The sequence below is a fragment of the Doryrhamphus excisus genome, chromosome 15, assembly GCF_030265055.1.
Source record: "Doryrhamphus excisus isolate RoL2022-K1 chromosome 15, RoL_Dexc_1.0, whole genome shotgun sequence".
NCBI lineage: Eukaryota > Metazoa > Chordata > Actinopteri > Syngnathiformes > Syngnathidae > Doryrhamphus > Doryrhamphus excisus.
Window position 1 is genome coordinate 18,276,907 of NC_080480.1, and position 18,493 is coordinate 18,295,399.

Consider the following 18,493-nt stretch of genomic DNA (forward strand, 5'->3'; position numbering starts at 1 on the left):
TTCCGGGATTCCCGCGGGCGTCCCGGGATGAATTAAACATCACAGCGTGGGGAGGAAGGGAAGCTTTGAACGTCTGAGAGGCGACTCACAGGCTCTTTGCTAAGATGGAGAACACGGAACCATCGGGGAAACCCTGGGACCGCTGACCTCTGACCCCGCCCCCATGGACGCACCTCTACGCACCTCCCATCCAAGCATCAGGCCTGTCAGCCAGCCAATCAGAGGTCAGGAGAAAGACATCCATGGTCCGTCATCGGCGCTGCTCTGCTGCAAAGACCAGAATTCCCCTCATTTTCCCAAAAAAGTTTCCCGTATTCCAACATGCGAATGCCTTCACGCCTCCGGTGTCCACGAGGGCGTGTCCTCCAAACGCACCGTCATCCTCTTCCCAAGAGACCAAGATGGATGAGAGCGTTGACGGCCGTACGGAAGACTGACAATCGTTGTGAAAGTTCTGTGGTGTCACGGCAACAAGGGAGGCGGCGGCCATTTATTAGGGACCCGACAAAGCGACGCGGCTCACTTATCTGAGGCCGCCTTGTCGCCAGCTGCCCTTTGGCTCAGCCAATGAGGATGAAGGTTGCAGCCGGGCTTACTTTGTCAAAAGCAGAGCAGCCATTACAAAACGGACGCCATCCATCCTGCCGTGGCACGGCGTGCCGCGACAACACCCCCCCCCCCTCACAGCGCACCCTCCTGGATGCTGCGAGCGCGGCGGCCGAGCCGGCGGGATTTGTTATCCCGCTCTCACTCCATCACGGCGGCCATTATTGGTGACGTTGATCCATCAAGGAAAAGCAGCTAATGCGACCAAGATGGCGTCTACTCCGTCATCACGTCAAACTCGCTCCTCGATGAACTCCTCAGCACGCACTGGGAGCCCTTCCACTCGCAGCACGGCGCCCCCGCCTGGCAATGGCCGCTGTGGCACGTACTGTAGTGTTTGCGTGCTAAGCTAGCTCGGGAGCGTGGCGTTCCGACACGTGTGAACCAGGAAGTTCTCAACTTTTCCATTTCATCTCCCCGCCAGTGGAGATAATTGAGGATATTAGCAGGCGGGTCGTTACCTGGAGATGAAAGGCGGCGAGGGAGCACTGACAGCTCCTCCCCCTGGTGGGGGCGGGGGGTGTTTATCTGGGATCACGGAGGAGGATTTAGAACCCTTACCTTCGCAATTCCATTCTTTACGCCGCGTCCTTTATCCGCAGTGATTTACGGAGGCTCAAGCCTCGCACGTGTGATGAATGAGCACTCGTCGCAAGGTGTCAGGGCCGGGCGGCGCCGGGCGGCGACGACTCCTCCCCGGCACAGCCCCACCTCCCCACCCCCACCTCATTCTGCGCTTTCCTTTCTCCCTCCGAGCGTCCCCGCGATTTATTCAAGGAATTCTGATGAGGACTCGGCACCCAGGAGCCTCTTGGAGACGACTGCTGCAACGCCGCCAAGTGACCTTGCGATGACGCAACGCCACATTCAGCAGCACCTCCATTTTTGGGCCTCAAACGTTCCGTTCCACCATGCGTCTTCTTCACTGCTTACAGTGGAACATGAACACATGGATACATGGATACATGGACACATGGACACATGGACACATGGATACATGGATACTTGGATACATGGACACATGGACACATGGACACATGGATACATGGATACTTGGATACATGGACACATGGATACATGGATACTTGGATACATGGACACATGGATACATGGATACTTGGATACATGGACACTTGGATACATGGACACATGGATACATGGACACATGGATACATGGATAAATATTAAAAACAAAAACACGCGCAGCCTCACTGCTGCATGCCAACAACAGGTGGCGCTATCGCTCACAACTAGCACAACCATCTCGGCCAATCGGAAGCCTGGAGTCAAGTGGTTCAATGGAATGTCAGCAAGAAGTCATTTACTACAAAAAGTTAGCATACAAAGCTAGTGTTGGCTAATGATAGCGCTTGCGAGAAGTAATTCACTTACTAATAACAGTTAGCATTTAAGGCTAGAGATACTAATGGCAACATTTACATACAACAAAAGGTTAGCATACAAAGCTAGTGTTGGCTAATGATAGCGCTTGCGAGAAGTAATTCACTTACTAATAACAGTTAGCATTTAAGGCTAGAGATACTAATGGCAACATTTACATACAACAAAAAGTTAGCATACAAAGCTAGTGTTGGCTAATGATAGTTATTGCTAGAAGTAATTAACTTACTAATAACAGTTAGCATTTAAGGCTAGAGATACTAATGGCAACATTTACATACAACAAAAGGTTAGCATACAAAGCTAGTGTTGGCTAATGATAGCGCTTGCTAGAAGTAATTAACTTACTAATAACAGTTAGCATTTAAGCTAGAAATACTAATGGTAACATTTACATACAACAAAAGGTTAGCATACAAAGCTAGTGTTGCCTAATGATAGTTATTGCTAGAAGTAATTAACTTACTAATAACAGTTAGCATTTAAGGCTAGAGATACTAATGGCAACATTTACATACAACAAAAGGTTAGCATACAAAGCTAGTGTTGGCTAATGATAGCGCTTGCTAGAAGTAATTAACTTACTAATAACAGTTAGCATTTAAGCTAGAAATACTAATGGTAACATTTACATACAACAAAAAGTTAGCATACAAAGCTAGTGTTGGCTAATGATAGTTATTGCTAGAAGTAATTAACTTACTAATAACAGTTAGCATTTAAGGCTAGAGATACTAATGGCAACATTTACATACAACAAAAGGTTAGCATACAAAGCTAGTGTTGGCTAATGATAGCGCTTGCTAGAAGTAATTCACTTACTAATAACAGTTAGCATTTAAGGCTACAGATACTAATGGCAACATTTACAGACAACAAAAGGTTAGCATACAAAGCTAGTGTTGGCTAATCATAGCGCTTGCTAGAAGTAATTAACATACTACAAAATGATCAGCACTGGCTAATGTTATGGTTTGGTAGAATTAGCTAACATACCAGAAAAATATCATGTATAAAATTAGCAATAGCAAATGTTACTGTTTGTGACAAGTGGCTAACATTAGGAAAAGATCACATATAAAGCTAGCATTGGCTAATTTGAATGTTTGCTAAAAGTAGCTGATATACTACAAAAAAATCATGTATAAAGCTAGCATTGGCTAATGTTACGGTTTGCTAGAAGCAGCCAACATGCTAGAAAAAGTTAGCATTCAAAGCCAGAGATGGTGAATGTTAGCGTATAAAGCTCATGTCAGCATTTGCCGGAAGTTAGCATGTAAAGCTAGCACGAGCTAATCAAAGTGCGTGGCAGCACAACGTCGGCGGGCAGACGTGCGGAGGAGAAGCTGGTCCGTGGTTATTAAACGAAGTCTTTGGAAGTCGAGTGGAACTTTTTTGCCAATCAGAGTTGGACTTTTGCAATATTCATGAAACGCACCCGTGGGTTATCCTTGCAAAGTGATAACAAAAGACACTTTTTGACAAGACAAAACAGCAAACGTCTGACATTAGCATCTTCTCTTCATTCACGGGCGTGCGTGTGAGGGTGGCTGTCAGGCCGATTGTGGAAAGCGTGTCACAGATACGGAGAAGGCGCGGCGCCCGGAGGGGCCCCCGACTGCTGACTTTTGGCTGACGTGGAAAGCGGAGTGTACTTTTTATGCGTCTGTAAACGCAGCCCGAGGAGCCGGCGAAGGTCACGTGGCGGCCACCGAAGAAAGACGCTGATGAGTTATGCCTCAGCGGCTGTAAAAAGCGGCAAAGTTAGTCCATTAAGACGAGATCAGCCATGTGCGAACGCGCCGGCTCGTCCAAGTCGACGCCGAGCGAAGACGAGCGCGTCAAGGTCGCTTCAGCTTAACATTTTCTCATCAATTCGATTTTTTTTTCTTGGCAGTGACAAAGTGTCCATTAAAGCTCGGCATGAACACTTTTCTAACATAGCCACTTCATTAGGTACAGCTGATGACAATGTCTGTCATGTTTGATTTTGGCACTTCCTGTCCACCGCGCCGCCTGTCCCCGCTGTCCATCATCCACACACACGTACACGGCGCCAATCAATATTTACTGTTTGTCTTGTTGCCGTGGGTGGGGGGAGGGGGGGGGGGTCCATCAGCCAGACGACATCACGCCATGAGGTCAGCGCTGACACGGCGCCTCCGTTAAATCAAAGCGTGAGAACGTGCTGCGCCGTCACACCAGCTGAGGAATGCCGTGGCCGGCCGCTACGCCTGTGTTTCACGGCGGCGGCGGCGCCGCACGTTCTCACGCTTTGATTTAACGGAGGCGCCGTGTCAGCGCTGACCTCTGCATGTCCGCCATGACACCGGCAATAGACGTATGTTGCACTGGGAAAACGGGAGACGTTTCCCTTTAACACCAAACACACCCGGCAGGAATAGTCTTATGGAAAAGCATGCTAACACAAAGACAGCATGAGAGAACATCTGCTACTTAATAATGCTAATGTGTACGTGAATGGACATACAGTACACGTTTGCATCATATTGTATGTGAATGTGAATGGACAAACGTGCGCATTGTGTGTGTGTGATGGACATATAATACATGTTTGCATGATAGTGTCAGTGAACGGACAAACATATGTGTACGTAAATGGACATACAGTGAATGTTTGCATCATACAGTATGTGTATGTGAATGGACAAACAGATGTACGTGAATGGGTATACAGTACATGTTTGCATGATAGTGTAAGTAAACGGACAAACGTATGTGCGCGTGAATGGACATACAGTACGTTTGCATCATACCGTACGTGTATGTGAATGGACAAACATGTGTACATCACATGTACGTGAATGGGTATACAGTACATGTTTGCATGATAGTGTCAGTGAACGGACAAACGTATGTGTGCGTGAATGGACATACAGTACATGTTTGCATCATACCGTACGTGTATGTGAATGGACAGAGTGTACATTATGTGTTCATGAATGGACATACAGTACATGTTTGCATCATACCGTACGTGTATGTGAATGGACAAATGTGCGTGAACGGACATACAGTTCATGTTGGCATCACACTATATGAGTATGTGAATGGACAAACAGATGTGCACATGACGTGTACGTGAATGGACATACAGTACATGTTTGCATCATATTGTACGTGTATGTGAATGGACAAATGTGCGTGAACGAACCTACAGTTCATGTTGGCATCACACTATATGTGTATGTGAATGGACAAACAGATGTGCACATGACGTGTACGTGAATGGACATACAGTACATGTTTGCATCATATTGTACGTGTATGTGAATGGACAAAAGTGCGTGTTGGCATCACATTATATGTGTATGTGAATGGACAAATGTGCGTGAACGGACCTACAGTTCATGTTGGCATCACACTATATGAGTATGTGAATGGACAAACAGATGTGCACATGACGTGTACGTGAATGGACATACAGTACATGTTTGCATCATACCGTACGTGTATGTGAATGGACAAATGTGCGTGAACGGACCTACAGTTCATGTTGGCATCACACTATATGAGTATGTGAATGGACAAACAGATGTGCACATGACGTGTACGTGAATGGACATACAGTACATGTTTGCATCATACCGTACGTGTATGTGAACGGACAAACGTGTGCACTGTGTGTGCGTGAATGGACATACAGCACATGTGTTTGTGTGTGTGTAAGGACAAACATCTGTGTGGTGTGAAGGTGCATAATGAGGTTGGTGTAGCGCGGCGTGAGGGTGATGTGTGGATGCGGTCGCCATGGCGATGCAATAAAAGCAGCGTGAGGAAACTGAGCAGAAAGCATCGAGGCAAATGTGACACCCTGTTTCTGCCCCCCCCTTCCAACCCCCCAGCCCCGTTCTTCACACATGCACAGGCGTCCATGATGGCCGAGCGCTTGACTTGAAGGACCGTCTGGGATTGACTGTAATGTGGAAGTAATCAGCCTGTTCTGACCCACCTTGTCCTCTGCCAGGATTTATAGCAGCCAATTACTGATCTCCATTACCCGCCGTGCCAAGGGGAGGGAATCAGACGGGCGCACAGACGGCCGGCGCTCCGTCTGATGCGCCGCCTGGTCATGTGACCATGCGGGGATCGTCTGCTTTCTCCTGCCGCGACGAACCCGCTCATGGAGAGCAGCAGCAGCTACTGGACAGGGGTGTCCAAAGTGCGGGCCGGGGCACATGGTAACGTTACATGAGTTGGTTAATAACATACCAAGCATACCGAAGCTAAATGTACTTGGCCTAAAGGAAGCATTTGCTAGCATAAAATGTCGAAATGAAGTAGGACTGCATTCTGTCTTGGTTTAGGCTGATGGGTACTGGACTCCTTGCCAAGGTTCCCCAGGGAACACATTTATTGTGACACAGCCGGAGCACAAGTGACGTGGCTACCTTGGGTAATAGGAGTGTAAAGCTTTCCCTTGAAAGCACACAGGAAGTACGCTGTCAAAAAAGGAGGTGCTTATTTATCTTATTTGCTCCTCTTATGTCTACCATATTGGATAGTACCAATGTAAAGGGGACTGTAGGGGTGTCAGTTCATGTTAAAAACATACGGTGGGCGTGGCAACGCAGCGCCATAACGATGAGAGATTACCGTAACAAGGAACCACGGGCGCCAATCACCGTATGAATGAAACGTGGCGCTTCTTGATGTTAGCTTCACATGAGTCACGGCTAATTCCCACGAATTGGACGCATGTTCCACGAAGGACTAAAAATAGCGCGCAGATAGATCAATGGGGGCCTCCAGAGAGGAAAGATGGGGGTTGAAGCTTCTCTTCCTGCACGCCCTTGCCTCTCATCAATAATTATTTCCCATAATGCAGTGGTGGATTGCGGTGTCGGGGGAAGTAGGAGACCTTGAGCGGAGCGTTTCAGCCCAATCCCTCCTAAATGAATCATCTTTGTCAGGGCCCTTTGCTGCAAAGACACCTTTTCCCTTAACGACCTGCTCTTTATTTATGGCAACAATGATGGCAGCTCACCCACAATTTTCCTCCATCTTGAAGGGAAATTGCGTGGCGAGGCGACAGCACGGGGCGGACGCCACGCGGCCTCACTGGGGTTTGGGGTGCTCGGGGGGGCAGACGGGTTCATTGGCGCAATCACAGCAGACGCTCGCCTCCCATTTCGACTGCGTTCCGTCTCCCGGGGAGCGATCCCGCCGCGCGTTTATCCCAAACGGAGGCGGAGACGACTCACCGGCTTCCTGAAAGCATCCTCCGCCCGCACACGCCACCCTTTCTTAGGGGTCAAACTTGGAAAAAGATTTGAAGATGACAGGCGCTCGGAGGCGCTGCGTGTTGACGAGCAGCCATCGATCCAAGACGCATCAACATGGCCGACGACGCGCCTCCTTCAACAGCTCATCCAAAACAGTTTGGGAAAAGGAGATTGATCGGGCCCATTTAGTTGCGACTCGGGGCGCTGGTGGCGTCTGACGGGGTGACATAGCTCCTCCCAGGCGGAGGAGTTGGAGGGGTGGGGGTGGGGGTGGGGGGCTCAAATCTAAATGCTAATGCTTTCTTTTAGAGAGTCTCGCCGCCCTTTAGCGTTACAGTCACCATTTTCTCCTGCAACGCCAACCATGATGATCTTTCACGGATCCACGATGGAGACTACACCGGTATCCTCCCCATCACCCAACGCTCTGCTAGAACCATGATGATCTTTCATGGATGCACGATGGAGACTACACCGGTATCCTCCCCATCACCCAACGCTCCGCTCCAACCATGATGATCTTTCACGGATGCACGATGGAGACTACACCGGTATCCTCCCCATCGCCCAACGCTCTGCTAGAACCATGATGATCTTTCATGGATGCACGATGGAGACTACACCGGTATCCTCCCCCATCACCAGCCCAGTGTGACTTTCACCTTTCCACCTTCTGGAAGGCATCATGGCAGCCTCAACAATGCTGCTGGCGTCTCCATGGCGACGGAGATGCCAAGGCCAAGGTTGGACAAAGCAGGCGGGTCAGAGTCAATAAGTCTGCTGTTGGCAACAATTGATGCAAAGCAGCGAGCGTCTTTGTTCATTTGGCCGCCACTTTGCTGCTTGACTGACTCGTCTATTCACCGGCAGACGTCACCGGCGGACATTTTCTCCCGGCTAATCATTTTTATTTACCCGCCACACTGGCTTGGACCGCCACCGCACACGGTGACATCACGGCCAAGCGCAGATGCAACACATCAACATAGTTCGCTTTCCTGATTCCTGGTTCTGACTCACAAACTACTTGACACTCACAGCTTGCCTCTGACACCTACACTACACCTACAGTACACCTGTACTACACCTGTACTACACCTACACTACACCCGCACTACCTACACTACACCTACACTCCATGACCGTGTCCACATGCAGGACCACAGTCCAAACTGGACCACAGGGTTGTCAAAGTCAACTAGAAAGTCACCAGAATGTACCCAAAGTGAACCAAAATGTCACCAAACTGGACTCCAAAGTACACAAACTGGACCAGAATGTACCCAAAGTGAACCAAAATGTCACCAAACTGGACTCCAAAGTACACGAACTGGACCAGAATGTACCCAAAGTGAACCAAAATGTCACCAAACTGGACTCCAAAGTACACGAACTGGACCAGAATGTACCCAAAGTGAACCAAAATGTCACCAAACTGGACTCCAAAGTACACAAACTGGACCAGAATGTACCCAAAGTGAACCAAAATGTCACCAAACTGGACTCCAAAGTACACGAAGTGGACCAGAATGTACCCAAAGTGAACCAAAATGTCACCAAACTGGACTCCAAAGTACACGAACTGGACCAGAATGTACCCAAAGTGAACCAAAATGCCACCAAAGTGGACTCCAGTGTACACAAACTGGACCAGAATGTACCCAAAGTGAACCAAAATGTCACCAAACTGGACTCCAAAGTACACGAACTGGACCAGAATGTGGAAAGTGGACTCAAGCGTAACCAAAATGTTGCCAAAAAGGATTAGAATGGACACAGAACAAATCAAAATGTCGCCAGAGTAGACCAGATTATAACCAAAAGGGGATCAGAATGTACCGAAACTGAACCAAAATGCCACCAAACTGGACTCCAATGTACACAAACTGGACCAGAATGTACCCAAGGTGAACCAAAATGCCACCAAACTGGACTCCAAAGTACACGAACTGGACCAGAATGTACCCAAAGTGAACCAAAATGTCACCAAACTGGACTCCAAAGTACACGAACTGGACCAGAATGTGGAAAGTGGACTCAAGCGTAAGCAAAATGTAGCCAAAAAGGATTAGAATGGACACAGAACAAATCAAAATGTCGCCAGAGTAGACCAGATTATAACCAAAAGGGGATCAGAATGTACCGAAACTGAACCAAAATGCCACCAAACTGGACTCCAATGTACACAAACTGGACCAGAATGTACCCAAAGTGAACCAAAATGCCACCAAAGTGGACCAGAATGTCCCTAAACCGGACCTGAAAGTGACCCAGGACAAATGTAAAGACTTTAGTCTGCAGAGGTTGGCTGCTACTAAGGTGAAAGGTCAACTGATGACGAGGATGAAGTCATTAGCAAACCAGCTAGGAGATGAATTTAAACGATAAAACATGAAATGAAATGATGAGTAAAAATCATTAAAAGTGAGAGAAGCCTTTTATTGTGAAGGTGACAGCTATTAAATGAAAAGCACGGCCGCATTGAATCAATCCAATGAAGTCATTCCTGAATGGGAATGACGGGGCCTCCTGTTGCGTAGTCATCCTATTTATTTCCTCCTCGCTGAGAAAAGTGCACACGTCTGAGCGGATCGTCTTTGAGTCTCGGCGGGAAGCTGGCGCATCTTGGACATCTCCAACCAGTGCACGTGTGATCCCAGGAATGAGTCTACGCCGTGTGATGGAATTCTGTAGGTGACGCAATTGGAGGCATCTTTGGGCTAGTTAAGCTCCGCCCACTCCAGTTCACAGCAGGCTGTTAGCGTGACGGGGATCGAACCGTGGACTTTTCAAGGAGAGTGAAATGCCCCCATTGATTGGCCGCAGCAGCTGGACCCCCGCACGGCCATCCGATCGATAGCGGCGAGATAAGCAGCCGTCAGACATCAGGATGACCCGTTGTGGTCTCACCCGAGCGGCTCGCTCCTAACGTGTCAAGGACAGAACCGAGCCCTCGCTAGAACCTCCTGGTCCGCCTGGCTCGGAAGCTCAATACCGACGCTTTGCTTCTCATGACCAAACGGGAAACGTCACAAGGGGGGAGGAGCCAATCCGATGACCGCTAATCAAATGACGCCAATTAGAACGTTTTTATGCCCTCGGCAAGAGGCCCCGCCCACTGCTAAACACATGCTTAGTGCTGCTGGTGTCGTCATGGCAACCATTTGCATCATTTTGAAGGAGACTGGATGTCTGATGAAAGGTTAAAAAGTGTGTCCGCGTTTCGTCTTCACACTTTGGAGCCGCAGAGGAAGCGAGCGGCGCCGCCCCCTGGCTTAAACGACTTCCTGCGTGCGGTGGCGTAATGGCCGACAATGAGATTCCCCGCATGGCCGCCTCGTGATGACTGATTTCACGTCTCAGTCGTCCGGACGGAAATGAAGCTTTTTAAAAGTTCTTTTCATGAGAGCGGCGCCGCCTTCGCATTTAAATAGGGGCCGTCTTTAATTGAGCACAAAGTTGTGAGGAGCGCCGTGCTGAACTAATACGAGGCCGAGGCGCCATCGCACCGACGGAGGGCGGGGCGGAGCTAAATGCGGAGCGCGGGTGCCGTGCCCGCGGCCGCTAATGGACTTTTGGGACAAAATGGTGCGTAAAATGAGACACTGGCCTTCATGTGCTAGCCGAGGTGCAGAAAGACGCCTCCCACTTTCCGTCGCGAGCCAGCCGTGCTCGTATCAAAGTAAACGTTACGTTTAAACGTCGGCAGCGGATCACAGCGGCGCCGGGTCGGAGCGGCCTGGACCTTTGGCACATTTGACCGAATCTTAAATCTCTCCCTTTAAAACGGGTCACCGCACCCTCGCCCCCTGCAGGAGCACCCCCGTCCTCTCGTCCTCTCCGCTCTCCCTCGGCGGGTATTTTTGGCTCCTGAACATCCAGAACTCTCCCGCAAGCATCTGGCTTCCTTTCCCAAACGCCACAAACATTCCGGACCGGCAGAAGCACACACATCGATGCCGCCGCCGTTAGCTTCCTCAAGTATTCTTGAGAAAAGGTTTGCTATGATGAGCAGGAATTATTATGCCATATATTGTCATCACAATAGTCAATAATATGGTGTATCCGCCATTAGCGACTAGCAACAAAGCTAGCCGCTCACCAGCAGCCTGGTCTTGCTTGTGACATAAAAAAAAAAGGGACAAAAGAAAACGTCATTTTTTTTGCCAACACGCTGCCACAAATAGATTGCTGTCCTGTGGGAAACAGGAAGTCTAATTTTACAGAGTTTCTCCCCCAGCAGCAAGCCCGCAAAAACACTCTCTCTCTCTCTCTCACACATGCACACACACACGTGCACGCTCACAGAGTGCAGTGGAGATGAAGCGGGCGTGAAAAGCTCCACAGAGAGGCCAGTTTTCCTCATTAGGCTCTCCAAAAAGCCCTCACTCTAATCACTGTCACCAGACCTCGGCTGAAAAAGACGTAATTAACGTCTACACTCGCTTCCATGCTAAACAGCCCCTGTGTGTGTGTGAGTGTGTGCGTGCGTGCGTGCGTGCGTGCACGTGGAGTGCCCGCCCCCTCAGGCAACGCCAGTTACTTGAGACTTGAGCACAACAACAAACAGCAAGACAAGGCGGCGGCTGGAAGAAGCGGCACGCATCCAGCAGGAAGCTGCGGCATCGCCATCACATCTACATCCACTTCCTCCTCGCCGCCTCGCCATCACATCTACATCCACTTCCTCCTCGCCGCCTCGCCGTCACATCTACATCCACTTCCTCCTCGCCGCCTCGCCATCACATCTACATCCACTTCCTCCTCGCCGCCTTGCCGGCACATCTACATCCACTTCCTCCTCGCCGCCTAGGCATCAGATCTACATCCACTTCCTCCTCGCCGCCTCGCCGTCACATCTACATCCACTTCCTCCTCGCCGCCTCGCCGTCACATCTACATCCACTTCCTCCTCGCCGCCTCACCGTCACATCTACATCCACTTCCTCCTCGCCGCCTCGCCGTCACATCTACATCCACTTCCTCCTCGCCGCCTCGCCGTCACATCTACATCCACTTCCTCCTCGCCGCCTCGCCGTCACATCTACATCCACTTCCTCCTCGCCGCCTCGCCATCACATCTACATCCACTTCCTCCTCGCCGCCTCGCCATCACATCTACATCCACTTCCTCCTCGCCGCCTCGCCATCACATCTACATCCACTTCCTCCTCACCGCCTCGCCGTCACATCTACATCCACTTCCTCCTCGCCGCCTCGCCGTCACATCTACATCCACTTCCTCCTCGCCATCACATCTACATCCACTTCCTCCTCGCCGTCACATCTACACCACTTCCTCCTCGCCGCCTCGCCATCACATCTACATCCACTTCCTCCTCGCCGCCTCGCCGTCACATCTACATCCACTTCCTCCTCGCCGCCTCGCCGTCACATCTACATCCACTTCCTCCTCGCCGCCTCGCCGTCACATCTACATCCACTTCCTTCTCGCCGCCTCGCGGTCACATCTACACCACTTCCTCCTCGCCGCCTCGCCGTCACATCTACATCCACTTCCTCCTCGCCGCCTCGCCATCACATCTACATCCACTTCCTCCTCGCCGCCTCGCCGTCACATCTACATCCACTTCCTCCTCGCCGCCTCGCCGTCACATCTACACCACTTCCTCCTCGCCGCCTCGCCGTCACATCTACATCCACTTCCTCCTCGCCGCCTCGGCATCAGATCTACATCCACTTCCTCCTCGCCGCCTCCACTCGTCTTAGTTATGATCTTGTTCTCCTTCTCCTGGTGTTAATCTTCTAAATATTTGATGACACTTTGCATGACCCCGCAGAGAACGTAATGAAGGTTATTACTGCTGAGGCGAGCGGCCGGCTCACCGGCGCCCCCGGTGGCAGGATCAAGCGACCACGTTCTTTTTTCCTTTGTCCGCTCGGTGGATTCTTGGCCGTCTTCGTGTTTCAGTTAGACGCAGCAGAAGCAGCTAAACCCGTGAAACACGTTTGCTTTGGGCGAGGCTAGCAAGTCTAACCGCTTCAGCTTTGGACCCAAATCCTCACCATCCAGACCGTACCAATCAATACCAGATGATGTAAAACGTGAAGCGGACATGTTGATGCCGAGAACTAGCCTTTTTAAAGACCATGACGTGCACACAGGACCCATCTGATGAGGAAAACTAGACCACATGGTCTCAGCCTGGGACCCAAAACAAGCCGGCGCGTGGCCCACTCCTGCTTCAGCGCCACACTTGCTCCCCTCTGTGACCTGTGACCTTCCGTGTGTGTGAAGACGCGTGCGCCGACATCATCTTGCAGCTAACATGATTTGGAGCCAACCCATGAGGCGATTCTGCGTATTAATCGAGTCGGCATCGACTGACGGGGCAAAGTCCCTCAAATACTCAGACGATGCCGAGCCCGACCTTGAAGGAGGCCGACCCCGTGGCCGCTGTAATTGAGCCTTCGGGGACGGCGGGGAGCGTCCCCGGGCCTCGCCGTGTAAGGTTCTGGATTGATGAGGATCGATACGGCAGCACGCCGGCCGGCGTCTCGCCTGGCCACCGCGCTGACACGACCGCCGGCGACGTGTGCGCTTCCACAAGGGCTGCCCACTCGGCTCTTTGACGTGTACGCACCTTGAAGGCACCACGAGGATCCATCAGGGTCTGGATGACCTCAGATACCACTTTCACTTTCTTTCAGTTTGCTTTATCTAATCAAGGCTAATGTACATACCTTGTTTTTTCATGTTCAGTATTTCATCAAGCGTATCTACTCGCGTCTATTTGTGGTGGGGGGGTGGGGTTGGCGGTCCAGATGACCAAGGTACATTATAGCCACCCTACTGATCTTATTCAGGACGTATTGTGGCAAAGGAAGACAGGAAGAACATCCAATGAACAGCACTGAGTCAATACAGAACCACCATCCACCGGTACCAGCCTGGACCGCCTTCAGAGACATTAGCACCCGAGACGCCCATCCAGGTCTTACCTTCACGCGTTCCACATAGCATCGGCATTTGGGAGCAAAGAAAAGGGCCAACAATACAGTGTGGGACATGGTGTGTTCAAGGACCCAAAACAACGGGACGGCCAACTGTATATATTTTAATGAAATAACGGCCCATATTCCAAAAACGATGTTATTTTTTTATGAATGATTGCACCTGAACGCTCCCCACGGGCCTCCCAGCATGCTTAGGGTCACGATGTGCTCCAACTGGCTACCTTACGTTAACACGTAAGACTCGTGTCTGCGTCGCTAAGGGAACGCTGGATGCCTTAACCCGGGCGGCTACCCCAAAAGGGATTTACACCCCTCACCTCTTGTGTCACACCAAGGCCTGGGCGTCGACGGCAACCAGGGGGACACGCCCACTCCCCCCTGGAACGTGACCATAAGAAGTTAAGAGTTTCATCTTCGTTTCTAAAGAGCTGCTACATTTGTCTTCCAAAACTAAAGATGGGGGTGTATTGGGGCTGGGCGACATATCCATATGTTTATAAATATGGATGGATATGTTAAGCACGGGGGCGGCACGGTGGTCTAGGGGTTAGCGCACAGACCTCACAGCTAGGAGACCAGGGTTCAATCCCGCCCTCGGGCATCTCTGTGTGGAGTTAGCATGTTCTCCCCGTGCATGCGTGGGTTTTCTCCGGGTACTCCGGTTTCCTCCCACATTCCAAAAACATGCTAGGTTAATTGGTGACTCCAAATTGTCCATAGGTATGAATGTGAGTGTGAATGGTTGTTTGTCTATATGTGCCCTGTGATTGGCTGGCGACCAGTCTAGGGTGTACCCCGCCTTACGCCCGAAGACAGCTGGGATAGGCTCCAGCACCCCCCGCGACCCTCGTGAGGAAAAAGCGGTAGAAAATGAATGAATGAATGAATGTTAAGCACCATATGAAAAACAAGCATATGAATATAATGTTTGATATTGGACTTCCTTTATGTGGAGGGGGGGGGGGGGGCTGCGTCAGCGTCTATCAGTGTATTGATTTTCATCCCGGTCGCCTGTGCCCGCTCCCCACGCTCAGCGTGTAAACAATCCCGCGTCAACAGTCAAGCACGTCAACGTCCCGCACAAGACGACGTTCCGCGGCTCTGCCGAGGAAGACCATCCAAGGATGGAGGACAACAAATGGAAGCGCGGCAAACAGCTGAGCTCCTCATTAAAAGTCAGCGCTTGGTTTTTCCTGTGGTAATGAAAGCATCCTGCTGGCGCTTGGAACGCACGTGCACGCCGCACGCACGCACGCACACACACACACACCACTCCTGTTGGACAGCAGGAAGTTCATCACACGTCAGAGTTTTTTTACATGAAGTGAGAGACAAAAAATAGAGACAAAGACCCCCCCCCCCCCCATCATCCAGCTGACCTTGTCCATGCTGCCTTCTCATTCCTCCATCCATTCATACGGGAGTCTACACAGTCCGGCAGGAAACAACTTCCAGCCCTAAAGCCTTCACTTGTTTGATTGCTGGCTGACAACACCAGGCAGCACGTGCACGTGTGTGTGTGTGTGTGTGTGTGTGCACGTGTGTGTGTGTGCGCATGGGACAAGTGTTAAAAAGAGCCGCTGTACTCACAGTTGATGCTCTGGGGTCCCTGCGGATTGTCGCCTGTCACACTTCTATCCTCTCAACGTCGCTCCCGGACTACAAGTCCTCCTCGGACCAGAAGGTGTGAGGAGGAGGAGGAGGAGGAGGAGGAGGAGGAGGATGCTGTGGTGGAGCGCAAAGGAGCGAGCGAGTGAGGATGGAAGAAAGGCAGAGAAGGAGCGGAGGAGGCAGGCAGGGCGAGTGGCGGCCTATGATTGGCCAGTCAGTCCTGGGGAGGGAGGGTCAGTGCTGGCAGTCGGAATGACGAGCAGCAAAATGCCTGAAGAGTCCCACGGATTCCACCGCTCGCTCGCCCACTACGGGAGAGAAAGAGAGAGGAACTGAAAGGACAAGTCTGTGCGTGGCTCATTGTCAATCACAGCTCCACGCCGATAGCCCCCCCCCACTACCCCCACCCCGATCAGAGGAATTGATCTCCGATGAAGATGATCTCATGTAGCGTGCTGCATTGTCCACATGACCGTCCGACATCACGGAGCAATGATGGGGGCCATCATCTCTCATTACACAAACACGGAATGCTGAATGGAAAGTGCTCAGCACTTACGCCTCGTTAGCCTCTCACGCGCACACACGCACGTGCACGCACACACACACACACACACGTCCAACCTTGCTGCTTCTGCAAGGACCCCTGTGTGTTGGGGCTCTGACACTAAGTCCAGTAATCCTGCCCCCCCCCAAGCTCACCTTGAACCCTCCGAGGTCCGCCCAAGGAGGACACAGCACACAAGACTTTGGTCCTGTTTGGCTGGGACAGGTAAGAGATCTGCCTCGTACCGTGCAGCATACAACACAGGGGTGGGCAAACTGCGGCCCGCGGGCCACACCAGGCCGGCCGGGCGGGCGTCTTCATTCGGGCCCACCAGGCGAGCTTTAATATCAACAGTGTAGCTGGCAACGTGACTTGATTGTGGCTCACTTGAGCGGTCAAAGTAGCCAGACCTCAAACCGGGGCGCCCCGAGTGCCCTCCCTGGTGAACCGTGCCATCCAAACACCTCCACCACGGTAGCCATGCCCCGTGAAACACGTCCAGCAACGGCTGAGGAAGCAAGGTGAGACATCTTGGCGCTCCCTGGGGTTATCCGTCATGGGAATAATCACGATGAAGGTTGCATCTCCGTGTGTTCACCAGCAGGGAGCCAGAGTCTGGTCTGGAAGAGCAAGGTCTGGAAGCGGGTAAGCAAGATAATCCGGGGATTACGTAACATCACCTGGAGCCTTAAAGCTGTACAGGACACATCTAGTACAGTTTTCCTCAACTATTCTAGTTTTCCCATCCCAAAAAGGTGATCCAGCCAGGTCCATACCTAAGGTGCAGACCTAGATCAGGATTTGGTGCTGGTTTGACGCAAGACATGATGTCCTGGACAGACCCTGGACATGCTCCGAGTTGGGTGGTGTGGTGTGTTAGACCTGTTTCCCCCATCAACGCGGCCCCCCCCCCCCCCCCCCCCCCACACACACACACTGGCAGGAATCCCATCTCGGTCCTCCTCACTCCACCAAATTCAATTAAAAAGAGAAATTGGCAATTAGATGACTGTTATGATCCTGTAACAATGATCTCATCTGTAATTCATTGGCTCATGTTCCCCCAGGGGAAGGGGGGGGGGGCATTCAACTCAGCCGCCACACAAGGGCGCGGGGTCATGTGACACACATGCTAAATAGGACACGGGCACAAACACTCGGGCTGCAGGAAGATTTCATCTTTGAATGAATGAATGGAGTCAATTCCATTTGGTTGATGGCGGTGGGGGTGCAGTGGGGGGGGGGCGTTAAGAGTGGGCTGGGCCATCACATCGACAAAGGGGAGGTGCGAGGGGGTGTAGGTGGAAGGGTCACATTGTCCCCCGCGTCTTGAAGCATGCAAAAATCACCACCGCCATGTTTGTGACAGCTAATCACTCTTAATGGACACCCGGCGACTAATGACCACAGGGCGGCGACATCATCATCATCATCATCAGCTCACACATCACCTGCATGCCCCCCGCCCCCCCCACACACACACACAGGAGGCAAATGCTTCCCTCCGGAAGGAAAAGTAGTTCCTGCCAAGGCAAGGTGATTAAGACGGCAGCCATTTTAAAACGCTGTTGGTTAGCAACACTTGAAAGGACGTTTTTTTCCTCTCTGGTTGGCGTGTGCTCGTCTTCTCTCGACAGGAAACGGTGAAGAGTGAAGGCAAATTACCTCAGCCTCCTCGTCCTCATCCTGGCCCCCGCCGCCACCGCCGCCGCCACATCAAAGTGTGGCCGCACCTTCCACGCTCCCGTGCGCCCTGGCCAGGAGTCAGAAGAAAAGCTTTTCAGGAAAGGACACAGACTTTTTGGACATTTTTTATCGTAAGCCTCTTTTCTTCACATAATTGATTTGTCCAATGACGTCCGTGCGAGCGTCTAGTGGCTTGAAAGCTGCCTAGTGGGCCATCAGGTGTGATTTTCCACTTCAGACTGGCTTTTTTGGAGGGGGAATGGCCTGAAATTGGACGGCGCGGCAGCTGGCAGCACCAGTGAAGCAGCCTGAGGCGACACTGCGCTCCCTTGCATCCCAACTTCTGTGCAACAAGATGGTGGCGCTCGTCCCCGCCACGAGCCCGCCTACAGCCGGAATGGCGCTAATTAGACGCCAT

At 51.3% G+C, this 18,493-nt stretch overlaps 1 protein-coding gene across 8 annotated transcripts in view; it reads right to left on the bottom strand.

Moving 5' to 3' along the window:
• LOC131102883 (RNA binding protein fox-1 homolog 3-like) overlaps nucleotides 1-18,125 on the bottom strand; it is a 247,406-nt gene extending 229,281 nt beyond the window's left edge. For all 8 annotated transcript variants that reach the window (XM_058048547.1, XM_058048548.1, XM_058048540.1 and 5 more), the window contains exons 1-2: nucleotides 18,055-18,125; nucleotides 15,822-16,150 (exon numbers count right to left, since the gene is read on the bottom strand). The gene's annotated coding sequence lies outside the window, so the exon portion shown is untranslated. The remainder of the gene's footprint in view (nucleotides 1-15,821; nucleotides 16,151-18,054) is intronic.
• Between the last annotated feature and the right edge of the window lie 368 nt (nucleotides 18,126-18,493).